General features: G+C 29.7%; 1 protein-coding gene across 3 annotated transcripts in view; it reads left to right on the top strand.

Moving 5' to 3' along the window:
- The first annotated feature begins 597 nt into the window (after nucleotides 1-597).
- The window catches only part of LOC145269731 (uncharacterized), a 51,481-nt gene continuing 26,014 nt past the window's right edge, over nucleotides 598-26,064 (top strand). For 2 of the 3 annotated variants that reach the window (XR_013865213.1, XM_080125454.1), the window contains exons 1-2: nucleotides 598-869; nucleotides 7,929-8,019. The gene's annotated coding sequence lies outside the window, so the exon portion shown is untranslated. Of the gene's footprint in view, nucleotides 870-3,177; nucleotides 3,199-7,928; nucleotides 8,020-26,064 lie in introns of those variants that run through there. The other variant, XM_080125455.1, reaches the window with a different exon arrangement.

Genomic DNA, 26,064 nt, shown 5'->3' with positions numbered 1-26,064 from the left:
GAACATTTTTAAATAATGGAATTTTAATAATTTTAATCTTTTAAAAATTATTTAATTTTTACAAAGTTTCTTTTTCTTAGCAATTCAACTGATTATAGTATATATTGATAAAAAGAACGTTATTAAAAAAAAAACAACAACATAATATTAAATTTATATAAATTTTTTAATTGCAACCATGAGAAATTTAATTCTCACAAACTCATTACTCCCTGGCAGAGGAAAAATAAATCCACAAGTTACAAAAGCCATACCTTCAAACTAAAAAATTTATTCAATAACAGAAAGAAAAAAAGACTCATTGGTCTTGGTACAGTCCATTGCAAAACGGTGGGCCAGTTTTGCCTCCCTAAACAGGGAGCCTTTAGTTAAACTCTTTTTGGTGGAATGGTAGTTAATCATTCCTCGAAAGCATCCATGAATATTCATGGTGTTCTTGGCAAGAATGCTGGTGTCTATAATTAGACATAAAGCGAGTCACTTGAGAAAGTTCCAATATTAAGTTGATATAAATATGAAGAAATGTTCAAAGGATGCCATCCTTTATTTAGAATATCTTCGGCAATATAAAGGTGTCTCTGCTTGTAGAGATGTAATTCCTTTTTTCACCAACAGTTTGGTGATATAAAATGAAGAAATTATGGCTGCTCCATTCTCTGTAAAGCATTCATCTGGGAGCTGCCCTTTTGAGTTCATTCCATGCCGTGCTTCGCGTGGACTGAAAAATAAAAGCATGATACAAAAAGGGCGCCAAGCAATCCACTTGACTCCTCCAAACCAACCAATCACGGGCCAACCACCAGAACTGTGTAGGTGGCTTAAACAAGAAACATGGTGGCTGTAAAAGGAATTTCTCACACAACTTCAAGGTAAGTTTTTTGTTCAATACGTGCATTTAAACTTGAAAAAAAAAATTTTTTTTTTTATTACTTATTTGGACTCCCGTATTTCATAATAAATAGAAATTTACATCAATTTAAATATATTTTGTTCAAATTTCGAAAAAAAAAAAAAGAAAAGAAAATAGATATGGGGTGAGGGCACGCGCTAAAAAAAAAAAAAGAAATATATATTCCCTTGTATATTTTACAAAAACTGCATTTTATATTTAATTTCATTCTAAAATGGATAAGTATCGAAAATTTTACGAAAATCTGACCATTAGTTGATTTTTGCTGGATTTATTAAACACGGGTATGTTTTCACATTCGGAATGCTTACTACATGGGGAACGTTATTTTAAAGCGTCAATTTTTGTTTCGCAATTTTGTTATTTTTGTACAATGAAAAAATCTTTTTTAAATTATTACTGGTTTATTTTGCCCTTCTCCTTTTGGTACTTGTACAGTTTAGTCAACATATTAAAAAATGAAAATATCGAAAAACGTTTAAATTGTAAGTGTCCCTTATGGAACGAAGTTCTCCGGAAAAAAAATTTCACTCAATTTCATCAAGTAGTTTTTTTTTTTTACAGCGAAAAAAAACAATTTATGATACCGAGCAAAAGGTTTGATTTTTAGAAAGAAAAGCTAGTAATAAAGATGGGGAGGGAGTGTCGGCGCTTTAACTGGAGTTATCTCCCCGTAACGCTTCTAAACTCCAAACAAAAATTTAGAATAAATCCAAGATGTCTGCCTTCAACGCGCTCTCATAAAAACGTGTTTGTCCGCTGTAAAAAAACAAACAAAAAAAAAAACATCAAATTAAGTGAAATGTTTTTGGAGAACTTAATTCCATAACGGATACGTACAATATAACTTTTTTTTCGATATTTTCATTTTTGTGGGAACATGATGAGAATTAGCAGCGAACCGGATGTTAACGCATCCACCATGAGAGACAAAATGAAAAATCGTCTTTTGCACATGGCTCCACGCATCGCTTCCGCTTGGGAAGAAAAAAAATAAGATAACCACAAAATAATTATCGATCAATGGCAGAGCTCCGCGCCTAAAATAAACACCTCAAATATTACAGTCGCTGGGAACCGGTTTGCCTCTATAAAATGGGGGGACCAAAAAGAGGGAAGAGGAGATTCGCCCTGCTGCGTCAGTGAACACACGGGCGGATTCTCCCACCCAACCTAAAGAGATGAAGAAGAAAAAGAAATAAGGCACCAGTGAACTGAAGCCGACTACGCTCTCATATTATGGGCCAAACGCCTTCAATTCTAAACAATGCCTAATTCACACAAACCAAAGATGAGAGGAGGAAAAAGAAGACGAAGACGCCGGGCTGCTAGCTGCTGATGAGAAAGTCACTCGCTTTCCAGTTACAAGCCAGGACACGCATCACCGACAGCAGGATAACCGGCCCACCCTAACTCTCTCCATAATAAGATAAGTTACATTTTACGAACATTCATTTCTTGTCAATTCATACATACCTACAAACAGTTTACGAACATTCATTCCTTGTCAATTCATACATACATATAAACATTTTACGAACATTCATTCCTTGTCAAGTCATACATACCTACAAACATTTTACGAACATTCATCTCCTTTGTTAAATCACATTCCATCCTACGAACACTTTGCCTCTCCTAATACAAATTGTTGGTAGTAAATAAAATCGCTTCTCAACCTTCAATATTCGTCTGTCTTTAATTATATGGAGTCAGAATCTACACACTTCCAACGTTGTTCATTTCAGGTATTCTTGGTTGTGGCCTCTATGGTATTCTTTCCCACCCCTAATCATTTTACCTAGGCCATATTTTTCAATGTCTTGACTAAATTATACAAGTACCCTTCTTTTAAATGGTACAAAAATCTATAATATTGACTTATAATAAAGTTGCATCATGTTACATATAGGGTAATTCTGTGGTGAATTTTGGAGGTACCTTCTAATTTTCTACCTTATCGATTTTCGTAATTTTTGGATATAATCATCTTAAAAATACGAAGAATACGTAGATACCATTGTTTTCATATGAAATTCAGTATTACGATTTCCGAAATTTCGTCCCAATAGTGTAGAAGCGCCTATTTATTTGTTATATTTTTTTGTTTTTTTAGACACGTTTTCGTACCAATGTGTATTTGCAAAACAAACCCGCGATTTTTAACTCGCCCAATGTTCCGTTATGTGTTTATATTTTTATACGGGGAATGTGTTAATAGTCACCGTATGGGTTGTTTTCTACTAGTGCAGCTAGCGAACAGGGGGAAAAAATTAAAAAATGGCTTCGTAAGTATTTTTTTTAAAAACAAGCAAAATTTTCTTAAATGTTTAAAATATTGGTATTACTACAGTTTATCGGAAATGGAGACGCCATTTTTTTCGGGCACCTGTCGTCAAAACAGAGGGAGAAATCAATATTTTAAATTATTAATTTGTTGTTGATCCTTCAATGTTGCTTTAATCCAAAAAAATGTTTCATCTAAATTATTTATTTTTCGGAAAAAAGGGCTATTTTACTTTATAAAAATCCAACGTTGCTTTAATTAAAAACTTGTTTTATTAACATTAGATTTTCGTATGCAGCCTTTTCAATCAATGTCTGTACAATTACATTTTTATACATTTTTATACAATAAATGTTTTGGTTTTCAAAGGCCACTCGCCCGAATATTGTAGGAGTAAAATATGTATTTTTTTTCCTATTACCGAAATTTATTTCAAGTTAAACAAAAAAAAATAAAAAATAAACACATCCAGTTTAAACAATTATGAATGTGTCATTTTCATTTTTTCGGCGGTGGAATATATATATATATATATATATATATATATATATATATATATATATATATATATATATATATATATTCTTATTATTTTTTTTATTTTTTTTTTTTTCATGAAAAACTTTCCCGTTTTCATCAATTAAATCGAAACATTTCCAATCAAACAATTACGGATATATGTTCTCTTTCACTTTCTTTGTTTACTTTTTTTTCATAGTTCTTTCCGGAAGTAATTAATATCTTTTTTTTTTTTTTTTTTTTCCTACTTTGGTCATAGTTTAAAATATTGATTTCTCCCTCTGATTTTAACGACAGGTACCCGAAAAAAATGGCGTCTCCATTTTCGGCGATAAACTGTAGAAGTTACAAAATATTTTCTAGCTTTCTGCTAGATCTTTAATATTTAAGAGAAAAACACCATTTCAAACAATCGATTTTATTCAACATTTTGGCAATTACGAAACAAAATTGTCGGACCGTGCTGAAATAGTAGCATTATTACTCAGAAACCCATTCTTATCATGAGGAGGAGTAGGTGTATCAGAATTTGGGGGGGATTTTTGACATCCATAACACAAAACTGCGAATAAAATATAAAAAACTCGTAATTTCTCTTTTAAAAATGGGTTATTTTCTTTATGGATTATAATTCCAAAATAAACTATTAAAGTTGTTTAAAAACTAATAGAAACATTATTTTTTATTAAAAAAAAACAACAAAAAAAAAACTGTTTACAAAATGCCGGCGCGCCTTCATGCAACCATTTGTATTTTTTTACGTAATGAAATCAATTGAATTTTACGAGTTGAATATTTTTTAATTTTTAAACTTTAAAAATCTATCAAAATTTTTCTATTGGTTAAATTTTTACGATATTTTCAGGGTCAATGTGAAATTTTATGCTCTTTCCAATAAACTGAATATAATATTTTAGACAAACTTTTTCTTTTTAAATTCCCCCCCCCATTTTGAAATGTCTATTAAAATTTCAATAATTAATTTATGTACCAAAATTTTATATATAACAAATTGAAGATAAAAGATCTATAAATAATATATTGTAAATTAAAACAAACAAACAAAAAAAGAAATGTTTTTTTGGGAAATTTACTTGTAAAGACCAAAGTGTAAAACCTTTTTGTTTTTTAAACCACGTTGATTTTTTTTTTAATTGGAAGCCTATGTTCTGCTTATATTGTCTAATAAGTATTGGACACTGACGACAATTTTTTCTATTTCATTCAAATTTTTTTTTTTTTTTTTTTTTTAGATATTTAAAAAAAATCCTTTGATAAAGAAGAATTAAAATATATTAAATCAAGAATTCATGTATTTCTTTGAGAAAAGAAAAAAAAAATTCATCGACTGTTTTTTTTTTTTTTTTGTAAAGGCAAAATGTGACTATTTTTAATCTATGTGGACACATATTTCTTCACGCACACTTGAAAATGTTAAATTGTTGTTTATTTGTTTTTAAAAGATAAACAACTTTTGAGTCTTAAATCATTTTAGTTTTAGAAGTTTGGCGCAGTTGATAGAGATGTTGAATCTCTATGAAGGCCAGAGAAATAGTTGGCGGAAACATTGTGAAAACAACTAAGCAAAATATGAGGATAATAATCCGCAATAAATAAAATTAATAAAAGAAATACTGTCTTAAACAAAATGGCAGTATCGATCAAGAGAAGTTTTGAAATCCAAAAGCTTGCAAACAAAGATTTCTGGTAGGTAGTCAATCTGAAGAAGTCTTGAATTGTGTAAAAGCTTGCAGACAAAGACAAAGATTTCTGGTAGGTAGTCAATCTGAAGAAGTCTTGAATTCTGTAAAAGCTTGCAGACAAAGACAAAGATTTCTGGTAGGTAGTCAATCTGAAGAAGTCTTGAATTCTGTAAAAGCTTGCAGACAAAGACAAAGATTTCTGGTAGGTAGTCAATCTGAAGAAGTCTTGAATTCTGTAAAAGCTTGCAGACAAAGACAAAGATTTCTGGTAGGTAGTCAATCTGAAGAAGTCTTGAATTCTGTAAAAGCTTGCAGACAAAGACAAAGATTTCTGGTTGGTAGTCAATCTGAAGAAGTCTTGAATTGTGTAAAAGCTTGCAGACAAAGATTTCTGGTAGGTAGTCAATCTGAAGAAGTCTTGAATTGTAAAAGCTTGCAGACGAAGAGTAAAGTTCTTTCCCATGAGAAGACAAAAGGTATGTGCAGGAATTCTAAGACTCAGTATATTTTTTGGAGGGATTATGGTTTCTGCTACCATCCATAGTTTGTAGCAGATTAGTAAGTTCTTATCACCCTTGTCTATAAATAGTACGTTCATATCATCACATATCATATGTGTTCATATCATAAATTAGTAACTTCTTATCACCCTTGTCTATAAATAGTACGTTCATATCATCACATATCATATGTGTTCATATCATAAATTAGTAAGTTCTTATCACCCTTGTCTATAAATAGTACCTTCCAATTTTTTGTAATCATGTCCTGTTAATTATATCAACAGTATTGCAACAGCAATATTATAATATCCTTGGACTATTATATAAATTATTGTCCATGGAAATAAATATCTAATTAGCTTAGTGTAAAAATAATGTCGTTTTTGACGTCCAACTTCGAAAGATCATAACTCCTTTCATAATAAAGTTTATTAATCGAAACAAGAACCATTAGAATCGACACATTTTTCCCAACGAGACACAAGTTTATTTATCCCATTAGCATAGAAATCCAGAGTTCTGGAAATGATGAAGTAATTGAATGCCATTTCAGCATCATCTTTTTGAAACATTTTTCACGCAGGAAGTTGTCGAGATGCTTGAAAAAGTGATAATCGGTGGGGGAGACGTTCAGTGAATATGGCGGATGAGGCAGAGTCTCATAGCCCAATTCGTTCAGCTTCTCCAGGGTCAGTTAAGCAACATGCGGGCGAGCATTGTCATGGAGGAGAATTGGTCCCTTCATATTGACCAATCTCGGGCGAATACGTTGGAGCTTCTGGTGCATTTCGTCAATTTGTCAGCAGTACTTCTCAGCTGTAATCGTTTCGTCCGGATTCAAGAAGTTGTGATGAATGGGACCGGCTGCAGACCACCAAACCGTCACTATAACCTTTTTTGGGTGCAATTTCGACTTCGGGAACTGTGGAGCTTCTCCAGCATCCAACCTCTGTGCCGAACATTGCCGGTTGTTATAAAAGATCCACTTCTTATCAAACGTTAAAATCTGCTTGAGAAATGGGTTGTTTTTGTTGCGCAAAAGGAGCATAGAAGACCCCTCAAAACGACAATTTCATACGGCACCCATCCAACTTTTTTGACTTCTCTATTTGGTTTAAATGGCGAAAGATTGTTGAGTGGTCGACCTTGAGTTTAACAGCAACTTCTCTTGTGATTTTGCAAGAATCGGCTTCAATTAAGGCTATCAAATGTTCATTATCAACCACAGTCGGCTGGTCATGATCGTCTTCATCTTCAAGGCTCTCATCACCATTGCCAATTTTTTGAACCACCATTGTGCCACACATTCGTTAGTGGTTCCTTGGTCAAACGCATAATTGATACCACAAGCTGTCTTGGCAGCTTTTCGGTCTAGTTTGAACTGGAACAAGAAAATCATGCAGATTTGAATTTTGTCTATGCTGTCAAAAAGCCTACAAAACAATTACATGATTTGATAGCGCAAAAGACGTGTTTCAAAATGATATATAACATGGCTATATATATATATATATATCTCAATGAATTCAGATATCTATAATATAAATTTCACCTGATTGTTTAAATGTATGTAAGTATGTTTGTATGTCTGCCTAAAACTTTTGACAGATGCGACTGATTTTCATGGTATGGTATCATTTTGAAGTTCGACAAATATAGAAAAATTGGTTGAAAACATTAATTACGTCACCCTCAACTGGGTACTTTTCCACAAGGAGGGGTCTATTTTGGTGCAAGCCATCATATCATGTATTGGTTTAACTTTGCCTTATTTTAACATTCCGAACTTCCGGTTGCGTCGTGGAGTAGCGGCTAAGATGTCAGATTTTCTTTCACTTTCTTTTCCACCTCCGAATCGCAGGTTCGAGCCTGCCTGCCCACTACCACTTTTCTCTGTTTTTTTTTTTTTTTGCTCAACATACACACGGGCAAGTCAAATATAAAAGTAACATATTTTATTTTTGCACCAAGCAATAATTCTGGTTCCTTTTTTTTTTTTTTTGCAGATAATCCTGTCGAAGAGAAGCTAGTGCAAGTGTGATATGAACCAATTGTGTAAGAATCTGATGATAACTGATATTTGGATTTATCACTAGCGTGAGGATATCTTTCTTTCTCTCCTTTTCTAATCAGTTTTTCTTCCTTATCTTCTCTGTGTCCGAAGGTTGGAAATTCTGCCATGTTTGACATGACTTATGAGACTAAAGCAGATTTTTTTTACACCAATCTGTCCAAAGGAATGGATATTTTTGTCAAGACACCATCTTGTCATGGTTCTCCACTAATCAAAGCAATGTCCTTGTTTGTAGGCAACATGGTCATCCACAGAACCACACTGTTCTTTGAGCTGCTACCACACTTCTGTTAGATGCAACATAAACTACTGATACCCTTGCAGATAGTAGGATTGTTTACAGGGCTCCACATTGCGATTGAAACAGTCACATTTGCAAGTGACTTTTCAAAGTGGTGACTAGAAATAATGAAAGGCTTATCTTTTGGCGATTGTATTTCTTTCACTGAGAATTTTCCAAAGCTCACTACTGAGTGAAAAATATCTTTTCAACTGTTTTTCTTCCTTTATTTATTTATTTTTTTGGGGGGGGGATATTTTGTCAAGACATTATCCTGTCGTTGTTCTCCACTAAATGTGTAGAAAAATTGGATGCAAAGTTTTGAAAATGTATATAATATCTGAAATGAGTAAAAAAAATATATATATATAATCAAAATATCATCCTACATGGAGAACATCATATTCTGCAAAAAAAAAATAACATAAACAAAAGAGAAACTATTTTCTAATAAAGTATGACTTCTTTGAATGAAATGCCTGGTTTGAACAATTCTGTCGAAAGTCAGGATGAAAAGAAGCCGTTCGCTGGTGAACTTTGCAGTTCCTTATTCCCTCAAGAGAACGACTTAAAACAACCATTCCAAACAAACAATCGAAGGAAGATAGTTTTCTGTGACATATGTGAACAATCGTTTGCCAACAATAGTAATTTAAAACAACATATGTTAACACACACTGGAGAAAAACCCTATTCTTGTGAAAGATGTAATACTTCGTTTTCAAAGAAAAGCAACCTCGAACAACATATTCGAACACACACTGGTGAGAAACCATATAAGTGTGATATTTGCAGTTCTTATTTTTCAATTAGGTCAAGCTTGGTAAGACATATGAATGTCCACACTGGGTCAAAGCCCTTCTCTTGTGTTATCTGTAATAAATCATTTTCTTATAAAATCCATTTAAATCGACATATCAGGACTCACACTGGGGAAAAACCATATACTTGTGAAATATGTGATCAATGTTTTTCAGACGAAAGTAATTTAAAAATACATGTTCGAACACATACTGGAGAGAAACCATATTGCTGTGGCGTTTGTGGCATGTCTTTTGCAAGGCGGTATATCTTGACACGACATATGAAAATACATACGGGAAAAGATCCAAATTCATGTGGGATATGCAATGAAACATTTCCTGACAAAATTCATTTGAAAGTGCATATGTTAGCGCACAGGGGAGAGGCGTCATATTCGTGTGAAAAATGTGGTGAATCATTTTCAGAGAATGAAAACTTGGAAAAACACATGAAAAAACACTGAGATGTTCCTTTGAGGTTCTCTTGCACTTGGTTCACAGAGTATATGTTCCCTTTCGTATGGCATATAAGACCCTATCTTTTCCATATAAGCTCTCTTAAACTCTCTCTTGCACTTAGTTCAAGGGTATATTACTGGAATAATGAAGATCTTAAATAGAATGAAACAAAAGAAAATAATAACTCGGCTGGGTTATTCAAACATAAAATGGTGTTATCACCAGTAACAACACTAATTGTATGTATAAAAAAAAAGCTTCAACCTGAACTAGCGCCCATACTTACAAAACTGTTTAAATGTTGTCTTAAGGAGAATAGTTTCTCATCTCCCTGGAAAATTTCATCAGTATGATCTGTATTTAAGAATTCAGGTGATCGCTCATCCCCCTCTCAGTACAGGCCAATAAGTCTCCTGTGCGTCATGAGTAAGTTGCTGGAATCTGTGTTAAATACAGAAGTAATCAATCATCTCAACAAAAATAACCTTCTTAGTGACACTCAATATGGTTTCCGTTCTGCTAGATCAACAGCAGATGTGCTTACAGTTATATCTCATAGGATTAGCAAATCTCTCGACGGAGGCTACCTTTCTAGGGCAATTGCTCTTGACATATCTAAGGCCTTTGATAGGGTATGGCATAAAGGTTTACTTCATAAGATCTCTAGCTATGGTATAGCTGGAAATGTTTTCTCAATTATTAAATCATTTCTTTCTGATAGGTTCATAAGAGTAGTAGTTGAGGGGCACAAATCAGAAGCCCACAGTATTAATGCCGGTGTCCCTCAGGGGTCCATCCTGGGCCCAACTCTTTTCCTGATCTACATTAATGATCTTCCAAATCACATCATTTGTAGACATTTATGCTGACGACACTACCATTTATAGTAGCACATCTAAGACAGTAAATGACCAAGTTCTCTCCAATTCTCTCTCCTCTGATCTTGAGCACGTTGTACGATGGGGAAAGGAGTGGCTGGTTACTTTTAATGCATCTAAAACCAAGCTTCTCTCTTTACATCATCAACGCTCTGATCCACATCTGGCATCAATTGAAATGAATGGCTCTCGTCTTCAGGATCCTATCTTAATCCTGATCTTAAATGGAACACGTACATCAAATCTGTTGCCAAGGCCGCTGGAAAAATGGTGGGATCTTTCTATCGATCCGGTAGATATCTCACTGCTGATGCAATTCTCTATCTATATAAGAGCCAGGTACATCCAAGGATGGAATACTGTTGCCACATCTGGGCAGGAGCTGCTAGAAAGGACTTGTCCTGCCTTGATAGAGTTCAAAATAGACTTTGTAGCCTCGTAGGAGATGTCCTTTTCTCTTCCCTGCAACCTCTATCTCACAGAAGAGATGTTGCAAGTTTGTCTCTGATGTATCGTTATTTTCATGGAAAGTGTTCGACTGAGCTTCAGTCTATGGTCTCCCCCTCACCTAACTTTCATAAGAAACACTCGTCTAGCTGTAGACACTATCAATAATTCCCCCCACTCTTTATCTGTGCCTAAACCTAAACGTAGATTCCATGAACAAAGCTTCTTTCTTAGAACTGCACGCCTGTAGAATTGTCTTCCGTTTTCCTGCTTTCCGGCTGACTACAATATGGTTGTGTTCAAGGCTAACGTAAATAAATTCTTGATGAGCCGTTCCATATAAGTTATCAAATTTACCAAATGTTCATTACTAATGATTACTATATTGTCCAATTTCTACTGTACACTCTTTAACCCTTATCCTTGAGTGGCCTCTTGGCCTTGATAATGTGGTGATACCTATGTAAAAAAAAATATATTATTTGATTGGAATTCATTATTGAGATGAGTATTATATATTTATTTATTTATTGCGGACTATTATCCTCATCTTTACTTAGTTGTTTCACAACGTTTCGACCAACTATTCTTCTGGCCTTCATCAGGTGGTAACTGCGACGAGAGAGGAACTCCGAATCTCCTAACTGCAGGCCCTGTCAGTGGGGCATTAGAATACGCCGACTGCCCCCCCCCCTGCAGAGGATAAAAGTCCCTCAATGGGGGTCCTGGATATGATCTTAAACTATATCCAGTGGTGAGGCCCCAGCTTGTGGGCTTTGGAGAGTGTGGAGCCACCCTTAAATTACCATTGCTCCCAGGTCCACTCTGACCCGGAGTGGTAGTACCTGTTAGGGTCCCAACTATGGGTTAAATAGAAACCAACGTGAAAACAATAAATATATTCTATTAAAAAATTTTTTTCTTCAAAATCTTTGGATTCGGCATTAAATAACCCGAAAAGGTTTGATATGCTGTAAAACAAAAACAACCAACCTAACTGCATCCACTGCAATTACTGCCTTCCATAGTTGTTTTCATTTCACCATGTTTTGGCCAAGTAAGCTTCTGGATGGCTTTGGGTAGGATTGAAACCACTATCTTCAGACAATTCTAGACTAGAACAATTGTGTTTGTGTGAAAATCCAACTAGAGAAAGCAAAGAGCACAAAGAAAAGTGATACGTTTCAGATATTTTTTTTTTTTGTGTAATTAAGCTGCCTTGGTTACATAATTGAGAAATAGAATCTTGTAAGCCATCTTAATGAACGGCTGTTCATAGTCACTACTGGTAAGAGTTAGGCTTCTGATATATCTCCCACTGATATACCTGTCCATATTTCAAATATGTCATATGACATATTGTCAAAATTGGTCAAAGGCTTACTTGGCCAAAAACGTGGTGAGACGACAACAACTATGGAAGGCAGTAATTGCTGAAGATGCAGTTTGGAGATTCGGTGTTCCTATCCATCGCGGTTACCACCTGATGAAGACCAGAGGAATAGTTGGCCGAAACGTTGTGAAACAACAACAAAAAGGATGAGGATAATAGTCCACAATAAAATTAGGAATATAATTGTTCATCAAATTATAACTTGCAGAAGCTTGGGCTTCATCAGCGTGAATATTCCCTAGTGACCATTTGCATATCTATCAAACTCATAAAGAAAACATATGAAAAAATAAAATAAATTATGAAAATTGTGGCATGTTTTTGCAATATTTGAATTGATATATCCCAACCAACAAATGATATGAATTGATATATCCCAACCGACAAATGATTTGAATTGATATATCCCAACCGACAAATGATTTGAATTGATATATCCCAACCGACAAATGATTTGAATTGATATATCCCAACCGACAAATGATATGAATTGATATATCCCAACCCACAAATGATTTGAATTGATATATCCCAACCAACAAATGATTTGAATTGATATATCCCAACCAACAAATGATTTGAATTGATATATCCCAACAAACAAATGATTTGAATTGATATATCCCAACAAACAAATGATTTGAATTGATATATCCCAACCAACAAATGATATGAATTGATATATTCCAACCGACAAATGATTTGAATTGATATATCATAATCAACAAATGATTTGAATTGATATATCACAATCAACAAATGATTTGAATTGATATATCCCAACTAACAAATGATTTGAATTGATACATCCCAACTAACAAATGATTTGAATTGATATATCTCAACCTACAAATGATTTGAATTGATATATCCCAACCTACAAATAATTTGAATTGATATATCCCAACCAACAAATGATTTGAATTGATATATCCCAACTAACAAATGATTTAAACTGATATATCCCAACCAACAAATGATTTGAACAGATATATCCCAACAAACAAGTAATTTGAATTTATATATCCCAACCGAAAAATGATTTGAATTAATATATCCCAACCGACAAATGATTTGAATTGATATATTCCAACCGACAAATGATTTGAATTGATATATCCCAACCAACAAATGATTTGAATTGATATATCCCAACCGACAAATGATTTGAATTGATATATCCCAACCGACAAATGATTTGAATTGATATATCCCAACCGACAAATGATTTGAACTGATATATCCCAACCAACAAATGATTTGAATTGATATATCCCAACCGACAAATGATTTGAATTGATATATCCCAACCAACAAATTATTTGAATTGATATATCCCAACCAACAAATGATTTGAATTGATATATCCTAACAAATGATTTGAATTGATATATCCCAACCGACAAATGATTTGAACTGATATATCCCAACCAACAAATGATTTGAATTGATATATCCCAACCGACAAATGATTTGAATTGATATATCCCAACCAACAAATGATTTGAATTGATATATCCCAACCAACAAATGATTTGAATTGATATATCCTAACTAACAAATGATTTGAATTGATATATCCTAACAAATGATTTGAATTGATATATCCCAACCAACAAATGATTTGAATTGATATATCCCAACAAACAAATGATTTGCAACCGACAAATGATTTGAACTGATATATCCCAACCAACAAATGATTTGAATTGATATATCCCAACCGACAAATGATTTGAATTGATATATCCCAACCAACAAATGATTTGAATTGATATATCCCAACCAACAAATGATTTGAATTGATATATCCTAACTAACAAATGATTTGAATTGATATATCCTAACAAATGATTTGAATTGATATATCCCAACCAACAAATGATTTGAATTGATATATCCCAACAAACAAATGATTTGCAACCGACAAATGATTTGAACTGATATATCCCAACCAACAAATGATTTGAATTGATATATCCCAACCGACAAATGATTTGAATTGATATATCCCAACCAACAAATGATTTGAATTGATATATCCCAACCAACAAATGATTTGAATTGATATATCCTAACTAACAAATGATTTGAATTGATATATCCTAACAAATGATTTGAATTGATATATCCCAACCAACAAATGATTTGAATTGATATATCCCAACAAACAAATGATTTGCAACCGACAAATGATTTGAACTGATATATCCCAACCAACAAATGATTTGAACTGATATATCCCAACCAATAAATAGTTTGAATTGATATATCCCAACAAACATATTCTAGTCAATCGATGCCTCTATTCAGTCTTTAAAGATCGTGGATATCCCATGTAAAGATAAGTACACTTTTAATTGTGAGATTAGGATTGCACAATCTCCAACCACAACTCTTCTGAATCGGCATTGCTTGAATCCAGTGGCAAGGAGATGTTCAGAACGACTGGAAACAACGCGTAGATAAGCAAAAGGTACACACAGCATCTGGAATTGTCAAATGATCACCCATTTTAGTAGTGACCTGGCTCAATGTTGCTTAACTTTGGTGAATTAATAGAAACTGGTGGGTTAACATGATTATGCTGTATTCATATGTGATTTGAATTGAATTTCTTTTTTTACATTGTAAAAAAAACATATCTTATATATGAAAGCATATATGCCTTTCTGTATCCATATATTCAAACTCCATCTCTTCCAAAACTAAAAATCGCAGAGCAGCGCTAGGAACCTCAAATGATTGGATTTTTTTACAGGCTGTTCTTTAATTGGTCTTTAGCCGGTTAAGATAGTTTTAAGGGGACAAAAAAGGTCAAAAAAGGGTCAAAAATAAAAAAAATCGTTGTACATTTTGTACATTCATCTTAGTTTATTTTTAATTTTTAATCAGTTCATATATGCGTCGCATTGGAACAGTGGTAACGTCACCAGCTTTGAATGCTACAGTTTTGCTTTCAATTCTAGCTGATGGCACCCAAATAATTTTTTTTTTACTTTTTAAATCATGACTCTATGAAAAAATATACGAAATCTGAACAAATTAAAGTATCAGTATTCAAGCATATTTTATGACCGGGCAAAGCCCCCCCCCCCCGCTAGTGTTACGTGTAAAAGATTATTTAAGTCACATGTATATCCATAATGAAGAGAATCCCTATGAAATTTATTACAGCAGTCTCTAAGAAAAAAAAGATTTGAAATGATTTCTCCCAACTCACAATAGATGAAACATATTTTATTAGAATGTATGAATTTTTTTTTTTTTTTTACATATTTAAGTTAAAACCAACAACTGGTCTGAATATTAAACATTTTTATTTTTCAATGAAATCAACTTAAAAGATATTTAATATGCAATTGTAAAATCGCTTTAAATAGAAATGCGTTTTTTGTTCATAGTTATTACATATATGCAACGTATTTATTTTATAGAAATGAGAGAACGATTCCAGTGGAGTTTCATTCTATAGTAATAAACTTTATTTGTTACTTTCGTTAGTGGCGTTTAGAGGAGTACTAGATAGAAACGTATTAGTATGATGAGTTTCTTGTTCGTACGCGCACGTGTATTTATTGTAGGTGTGAGGAGTTTGTTAATAGAGAGAAAAGTGTTCCATGTATTTAAAGATAGAATTAATATATTGCCGGCGTGTTGAGGGAGACAATAGTTCAGTGTTTGTGCACGCATATGTTTATAGCTAGTAGCAGTCGGTACAAAGGAAGCTGGTTAAAAGTGGTAGTTTGAAGAGAGGCTTGTTTTGTACTGAGTTTGTTGACCTGTTGCCGTGAGGGAGTGTGAGTTGTATGTTCTTTAGCATGTCAAAGGATGCACGTGGAAATAAATGTAAGTTTGAACAGAGATATAGCTAGCCTGCAATACTCACGTTGGGGCTGGAGCTGAAGCCCCAGGCGATGTGCGCTTCTCAGCAGAGCACAGAGAAAAAGAGTTAATGGTTTCAGGTTTCGCCTTTTATATACTCTGTCACGTGATAGAGAGCTGGCTTGTGATTGGACAAGCCAGGGAGAAATAGATTTCAAATCTCAAAGTTATGAGAAGTAGCTCTGCCTGTTTGTAGCGGCTGCTAAAATTTCGAATACATTAATATACGTATACAATTGTCTTCAAGTTGAAGCTGTTAGCAGAGCGCGAATTAACCTTGCACGTTGTACCTTTTGCCAATTCAATTCCAAGCTCTGGTCAAAATCTGAGATACACTACAGCAGCAAAGTAAAGATCTACCAAACGCTGGTATGATTGACCCTCGTTTCTGCCAGTAAGTCCTTTCCAACAACAGTGGAAAATGTTACGCAGTTGAAAAATGTATCTGTCTCTGTTGTATTCGCCATGTCCAATGGTAGCAACACCGTATGTACCTATGTTAAAAGCAACAAGAAAAAACATTACTTTTTCAATGAAATCAAGGTAAACAATTTCTTGTTCAAAGTCTGAATCTTGTTTAAGGGTATAAATTGAGTATACAATCGCCATGTATTTAAATTTTTTTACATTTATTAAAAGTTTTTTTTGCGTTTTATAGATTACATTTTCTGTGCTAATAAGAATGTTTCATATTCCTGTTGTTTATTGACTAAAATATCTCAAGTTATGAAAAATCTTTGACAATTATAATTTTTTTATGCATTAATTATATTAATTCATCAACAGAACCTGCTACCTCAACTGTTCTATATTTAGAAATTGAAGAACTCTTCTTTCAACAGCTATAATATAGGTAAAATCCATTGAAAGCGGTCGGTGGTTCTATGAGAAAATAAAGCTGTGTACGCATTATAAATGTTTCTTTTCTGTGTCTTACGTTATACATTAGTACATTAGGGGTCATTTCGAGTTAAAAGTTTATTTACTGCACCCATCTGGACTAGAGAAAATCATGATTTAAATGTGTATGTCTCGTCTAAATAACTAACGATAATTCTCTGATATGGCCGACCAGACGGGTGATCAAAAAGTCAGATCGAGCGTACCGCGTACCGGAAAACGAAATGAGACTAACGAAATGAGACCTCATTTGATCTCATTTCGTTTTCCGGTACGCTCGATCTGACTTTTTGATCACCCGTCTGGTCGGCCATATCAGAGAATTATCGTTAGTTATTTAGACGACACATACACATTTAAATCATGATTTTCTCTAGTCCAGATGGGTGCAGTAAATAAACTTTTAACTCGAAATGACCCCTAATGTACTAATGTATAACGTAAGACACAGAAAAGAAACATTTATAATGCGTACACAGCTTTATTTTCTCATAGAACCACCGACCGCTTTCAATGGATTTTACCATAATATAATACAATCCTAATAAGTTAAAGCTGGACTAGTTGAAAAAAACATTATCTTACTTAGAACTATGTAAAGACAAGAACAATGGATGTTTAAAAAGTAGGTATGTGCAATTTAATGACTGCTTCGGTGGGGGGGGCATAGTCTTTCACGCCGGTTAATCATAATAATTTTTTTTAATTTTCCGTTACTTTTTTATTTGTATTTGAAAGATTATAGTTTAAAGTTAATTTCTCAAAGAAAAAACGTGTGTGAAATAAAAAATACATGGAATAATTTCTCAAAGAAAAAACGTGTGTGAAATAAAAAATACATGGAATAATTTCTCAAAGAAAAAACGTGTGTGAAATAAAAAATACATGGAATAATTTCTCAAAGAAAAAACGTGTGTGAAATAAAAAATACATGGAATAATTTCTCAAAGAAAAAACGTGTGTGAAATAAAAATACATGGAATAATTTCTCAAAGAAAAAACGTGTGTGAAATAAAAAATACATGGAATAATTTCTCAAAGAAAAAACGTGTGTGAAATAAAAAATACATGGAATAATTTCTCAAAGAAAAAACGTGTGTGAAATAAAAATACATGGAATAATTTCTCAAAGAAAAAACGTGTGTGAAATAAAAAATACATGGAATAATTTCTCAAAGAAAAAACGTGTGTGAAATAAAAAATACATGGAATAATTTCTCAAAGAAAAAACGTGTGTGAAATAAAAAATACATGGAATAATTTCTCAAAGAAAAAAGTGTGTGAAATAAAAATACATGGAATAATTTCTCAAAGAAAAAACGTGTGTGAAATAAAAATACATGGAATAATTTCTCAAAGAAAAAACGTGTGTGAAATAAAAATACATGGAATAATTTCTCAAAGAAAAAACGTGTGTGAAATAAAAATACATGGAATAATTTCTCAAAGAAAAAACGTGTGTGAAATAAAAAATACATGGAATAATTTCTCAAAGAAAAAACGTGTGTGAAATAAAAATACATGGAATAATTTCTCAAAGAAAAAAGTGTGTGAAATAAAAAATACATGGAATAATTTCTCAAAGAAAAAACGTGTGTGAAATAAAAAATACATGGAATAATTTTATCTCAAATCTGAAAAACTCTAGATTTCACGTAAAAATTTATCATGACAAAAATCGCGTTTACATTTTTCTGGAAAGAAAAATATAAGTTTTCTGGAATTATTTCCAAGTTAAGTATTAAGTTAAAGTAATTATTTCCAAGTTAAGTATTAAGTTAAAATCTTAAGATAATGAATTAATACAATAAATGTACTTAACTTTTGCTAAAAAATGTAATAATTATCCAAAAATATATCACTGATAGGAACGAGCTTTGTTTATCGTATCCATAAAAACCTCTGGCGGCAAAATTGAAATATGTATGGAAGGACAAATTAGACATAATTTATGTCTTTATTTAACATTATTTCGGCATACTGAGCGACTTTTACACACTAAAAAAATACAGGCTTAAGATAAAATGTATCATAATGTTTACGTGAAATTTAAAGTTGATAAACACAAAAAGGCGGGTAGTTGAAAAGAGGAGGAGGGTGGGCAAAACAGACTGGTTTTCTTTTCAACTCTGCACATCCATACTTACCAACACGAAACGTTTGTATAATTTTTGCCATTTTTTTATTAAATTATTTTCTATGTTCCTGTTTGTCAATTTAATTTTTTTTTTTTTTACTTTATTTTCCAAGATTGTATGAACATTATCTTACGTTGATAATTATATGTTCTTGCGTGCAATGGAAATATTAGAATCTTACATGAAAAGATTACGTTAAAAATGTAAGCATAAAAAAGTAGAATTAATTTATGCAATTACATTTTTTTGTGAAAATATTAAATAAACAATGCTCAATTCAATGGTAATATCGGTAGTTCGAGAAATTAATTTTTATTCAAGTTATATCGATTTCGTTAATACGGACTTCAGGGACGTTTTTCGTAATGTTCCTGTAAAAATTATTTCATTTTTTATTTTATTGTTACAAATTACGATGCTTTATTTATATAAAAAAAAAAGCAAAAATAAATTCTTGCGTTTTTTTATTTACTACTGAAAACCATAACTTTAGTAAAGGTATTTTTTGTTTAAACAAAATGATACATTTCCACTAAGATTTAAATAAAAATAATTAGTTTATTATATTCCGCGATCATTATTTGATAAATACTGAAAATTTCATTAAAATTGGTTAATTTCCTGAGTTTTGGTGAATTTGTAAGTAAAGGGAGGGGTCAAAATGTTTTTTGAGCATCGGCATTCATTTTGCCCGTACGTATTAAAAAGAAAGAATGAACAAGGGGAAGTAATTCACTTCCGTTGAAGATGGAAAAGTTTTCTTTTGTACCACAACAACAAAACATCTAAAATCTTTTTAAAAATTTGACCAATTTAACAAACCATCTAAAATATTGAAGATTTTAAATTTTATAAAATAAATGGCAAAAAATGAACAATAAAATTAATTTATCATGAATGTTCTAAAATATATAGATAATAAATTAACAAATTCATTACAGTGCAAAAGGCAGTTTCGGGTGGAAACACCATAGACACAAACCAATGACAAAGAGTTGCCTCCCTTTGAACGCTTGTTGAGTTTAATGGCGCATTGAATATACATTTTTTATTGCAATACGACAATAATATTGAATCTTGCGCAAATCATGAACACGATCATGACATTTTTTTTAAAAACTAATTCCTTTTATTGTACTTGATAAAACTCTCTACAAATGTAAACATGGGAAGATTCATGTTTATGATGAATAAACTTTTTTTTTTATTAATAAAAAAAAATCAGATGAAAATATAATGTTTATAATTGTTTTTAAATTTGTGTACTACATGTAAAATTTATGTTTTGTATTCAACTCCAAACTATTTTTCTTGATTGCATATGCTCCGAATAAAATTAAAGAAAAACAATATATGTGGGTTTTTTACAAAGCGTCTCAAAACACAAAACAGGGTGAACAAACAAATATAAAACAAAATCAATGTTTATTAATTTATTTATTGCGGACGATTATCCTCATCTTTCTTAGTTGTTGTTTCATGGCGTTTCGACCAACTATTCCTCTGACTTTCATCAGGTGGTAACCGCGACAGGATAGGAACTCCGAATCGCCTAACTGCATTCTCAGCAATTACTGCCTTCCATACTTTTATCTCACCACGTTTTTTGGCCAAGTAAGACTCTGGCCGACTTTGGGTAGGATTGAAACCGCTATCTTCAGACAATTTTCACCTGGAACCATAGAGATTCAACATCTATCCACTATACCACAGGTCCGAAAGGGCAATAGGTAGTGGGACGGCAGCAACTTTTTTTAAATGCTGGATTCTTGAGCAAATAGTTTGGGTTTGTATTACTGTACACATAGATTCGAAAAAGTTGTCAAAAAACAAATATAGAACAAATAAATGTTATCAAAGGCAAGATAAGTTACTTTTCTACCTAACTGGATATATTTTTTGTGTTTATATTCAGTGTAACATGTTTATGCAGCTCGAAAAACATGCAGTGTTTACCGATGTATTGGAAAATTCAAAATGGCAGCCGACTCTCTCTCGGAGAGGGTAAGTTTGGGAAAAGGTATTATAAATAATAAACTAGACAAAATACTGTTAGAAAACAACCGAATATGTCAACTTATGTCACGGTAACATATATTGAGCGAATTTCTAACAGTATTTTGTCTAGTTTATTATTTATAAGACCTTTTCCCAAACGTACCCTCTCCGAGAGAGAGTCGGCTGCCATTTTGAATTTTCTAATACATCGGTAAACACTGCATGTTTTTCGAGCTGAATAAACATGTTAAATTGAATAAAAACACGAAAATTATATCCAGTTTGGTAGAAAAGTAACTTATCTTGCCTTTGATAACATTTATTTGTTATATATTTGTTTTTTGACAACTTTTTCGAATCTATGTGTACAGTAATACAAGCCCAATAGTTTTTGTTCTACCTCATGAGACTTAACACATGTATTTGTTTCATATTTACTTTATATATTTATTTATTTTTTATATTTTTAAAATTTATTTTTATATTTATTTTATATTTAATTTTTATTTTTATACTAATTTCTTATATTTATTTTTTATCTATTTTAATATTTACTTTTTATATTTTTTATATTTATTTTTTAAATATTTTTTTAATATTTGTATTTTATATTTATTCATATTGTTATATCTATTTTTATTTTATATTTATATTTATTTTATATTTGTTTTTATTTGTTTTTATTTATTATTATTTTTATAGTTTTTATTTTTAATATATATTTTTATATTTATTTTTTTATATTTATATTTATATATTTATTCGTATTTTCTTTATTTATTTGTACTTTATATTAATATTTATTTTATATATATTTTGTATTCGTCTATTTATTTTTATTTTTATATATATTTTTAGATTTATTTTTAGATTTTCATATTTTTTAAAATTTATTTTTATATTTATTTTTATTTTTAATACATATTTTTAGATTTTCATATTTTTTAAAATTTATTTTTATATTTATTTTTATTTTTAATACATATTTTTAGATTTTCATATTTTTTAAAATTTATTTTTATATTTATTTTTATTTTTAATACATATTTTTAGATTTTCATATTTTAAAAAATTTATTTTTATATTTATTTTTATTTTTAATACATATTTTTAGATTTTCATATTTTAAAAATTTATTTTTATATTTATTTTTATTTTTAATACATATTTTTAGATTTTCATATTTTTTCAAATTTATTTTTATATTTATTTTTATTTTTAATACATATTTTTAGATTTTCATATTTTAAAAATTTATTTTTATATTTATTTTTATTTTTAATACATATTTTTAGATTTTCATATTTTAAAAATTTATTTTTATATTTATTTTTATTTTTAATACATATTTTTAGATTTTCATATTTTAAAAATTTATTTTTATATTTATTTTTATTTTTAATACATATTTTTAGATTTTCATATTTTTTAAAATTTATTTTTATATTTATTTTTATTTTTAATACATATTTTTAGATTTTCATATTTTTTTAAATTTATTTTTATATTTATTTTTATTTTTAATACATATTTTTAGATTTTCATTTTTTTTTAAATTTATTTTTATATTTATTTTTATTTTTAATACATATTTTTAGATTTTCATATTTTTTAAAATTTATTTTTATATTTATTTTTATTTTTAATACATATTTTTAGATTTTCATATTTTAAAAATTTATTTTTATATTTATTTTTATTTTTAATACATATTTTTAGATTTTCATATTTTAAAAATTTATTTTTATATTTATTTTTATTTTTAATACATATTTTTAGATTTTCATATTTTAAAAATTTATTTTTATATTTATTTTTATTTTTAATACATATTTTTAGATTTTCATATTTTTTAAAATTTATTTTTATATTTATTTTTATTTTTAATACATATTTTTAGATTTTCATATTTTTTTAAATTTATTTTTATATTTATTTTTATTTTTAATACATATTTTTAGATTTTCATATTTTTTAAAATTTATTTTTATATTTATTTTTATTTTTAATACATATTTTTAGATTTTCATATTTTTTAAAATTTATTTTTATATTTATTTTTATTTTTAATACATATTTTTAGATTTTCATATTTTTTAAAATTTATTTTTATATTTATTTTTATTTTTAATACATATTTTTAGATTTTCATATTTTTTAAAATTTATTTTTATATTTATTTTTATTTTTAATACATATTTTTAGATTTTCATATTTTTTAAAATTTATTTTTATATTTATTTTTATTTTTAATACATATTTTTAGATTTTCATATTTTTTTAAATTTATTTTTATATTTATTTTTATTTTTAATACATATTTTTAGATTTTCATATTTTTTAAAATTTATTTTTATATTTATTTTTATTTTTAATACATATTTTTAGATTTTCATATTTTTTAAAATTTATTTTTATATTTATTTTTATTTTTAATGCATATTTTTAGATTTTCATATTTTTTTAAATTTATTTTTATATTTATTTTTATTTTTAATACATATTTTTAGATTTTCATATTTTTTAAAATTTATTTTTATATTTATTTTTATTTTTAATACATATTTTTAGATTTTCATATTTTTTAAATTTATTTTTATATTTATTTTTATTTTTAATACATATTTTTAGATTTTCATATTTTTTAAAATTTATTTTTATATTTATTTTTATTTTTAATACATATTTTTAGATTTTCATATTTTTTAAAATTTATTTTTATATTTATTTTTATTTTTAATACATATTTTTAAATTTTCATATTTTTTAAAATTTATTTTTATATTTATTTTTATTTTTAATACATATTTTTAGATTTTCATATTTTTTTAAATTTATTTTTATATTTATTTTTATTTTTAATACATATTTTTAGATTTTCATATTTTTTTAAATTTATTTTTATATTTATTTTTATTTTTAATACATATTTTTAGATTTTCATATTTTTTTAAATTTATTTTTATATTTATTTTTATTTTTAATACATATTTTTAGATTTTCATATTTTTTTAAATTTATTTTTATATTTATTTTTATTTTTAATACATATTTTTAGATTTTCATATTTTAAAAAAATTATTTTTATATTTATCTTAATACTAGACTACCCTTGACCCGTTGGGTCAGTATGTTATATTAGCTATGGAATTAATGTATGAGCGTGGCACTTGTGACATAAAGAAAATAGTTTTTTTTGTGACATAACAGAAACATTTCTATGAAAGTATATTAAAATGATAAAAGAACATAGATAGATTTCTATGAGTCGTTTTGTTTATAATTGTTTATTTTTGAAAAAAAAACTTACAGCCATTGAATTATAAGTGGTTTGCCATACTTATAGGTAAATGTGCACTGAACAGATACCATAATACTTAAAGTTAAATTCAAATTTTGACATAGCTTTTAATTCAAACGCAAAAAAAACAAGCAATTGGGACACTAAAAACGTACACAGTAAAACAATACGTTTTATTGTTGTGTTGATTATTTGTAACGCAAATTAAAAAAACATATTTTCGGGGTTATTTATTTATGATAGTAGTGTAGAAGAAAATGTATGACTGTTTTTTAAGAAAGGTGTATTAAAAAATGGAAAATAAAAAATAAAAAAATGAAGATGTGGTTAAGTCGCTATTGTAATATGCTCTTATGGTTGTCAACAGGTTAGATTTATTTGTTAGATAATTGCATTAAAATAACTTAAACGTAATACGGAAATGAACGATGTACAAAAATGCATTAAGTATTAACAATTGTTTATTTGGATAATTTAAATGCAAAAAAAAACAACAAAAAAACAATTGGGACACTGAAAACGTACACAGTAAAACAATAAAACAATATGTTTTATTGTTGTGTTGATTATTTGTTCATGTACGCATGCACAACCGGACGTCGTGAACCAGATGTTGAGTTACAACATCCATTACAAGGTCATTTGAGTTTTATAATTATATAGATTAGTTTTTAATATTTATTTTTTTTATTTACTTGTTATATTTTTCATTCTAAACTTTAATTCAACCCAGGACATGCAGTATTTCGGCTTGTGTGATAATAAAACTTCTCGAATGCATTTGTGATCTTAGGCTGTGAAAAGTGTAAAGTTTGGTCAAAATCGTCTGTTCTTTCTTTCATTGGATTATTTCGATTATTGATTATTGATGATTATAGAAGACATTCCAATACAAAACCTATCAAAAAACACTGCCAGGCACATTTGTGTGAAATTTCATAAAAATTGGCCAAGTTGTTTTCGAGCCCATAGGGAACAAACCCACTCACACAAACACGCACATGCATATACACACACTCACACAAACCTGCACACACACATACACACAGAAACCTGCACACACACATACACACGCAAACATGCACACACACACACACACGCAAACATGCACACACACACACGCACGAACATGCATACATACACACTCACACAAACATGCGCATGCACACACAACCATGCACACACACACACAAACACACACACAAATATGCACAAACTCACACAAACACGTGCACACATACACACTCACACAAACATGCACACACTCACACAAACATGCACACACACACACAAACATGCACAAACTCACACAAACACATGCACACACACAAACATGCACACACACACACACACATGCAAACATGCATACACACAAACATGCACACACAAACACACACACAAAAACACAAACACACACAAACATGTACACGCACACACAAACACACACTCACACAAACACACACACACACAGTTCGTTTTATATAATAGTAGAGATGGTAATAATAATAATAATATGCATAATACGGAGTAAGTACAAACTTATGGTAAGATCGAAGATATAAAACTAAGTACTAGAACTACAAGCC

This window comes from Euprymna scolopes, chromosome 45 (assembly GCF_053919585.1).
Source record: "Euprymna scolopes isolate OS-2025 chromosome 45, ASM5391958v1, whole genome shotgun sequence".
NCBI lineage: Eukaryota > Metazoa > Mollusca > Cephalopoda > Sepiida > Sepiolidae > Euprymna > Euprymna scolopes.
Note: the sequence above shows the minus strand (reverse complement) of the source record. Positions and strands in the feature narration are given on the sequence as shown.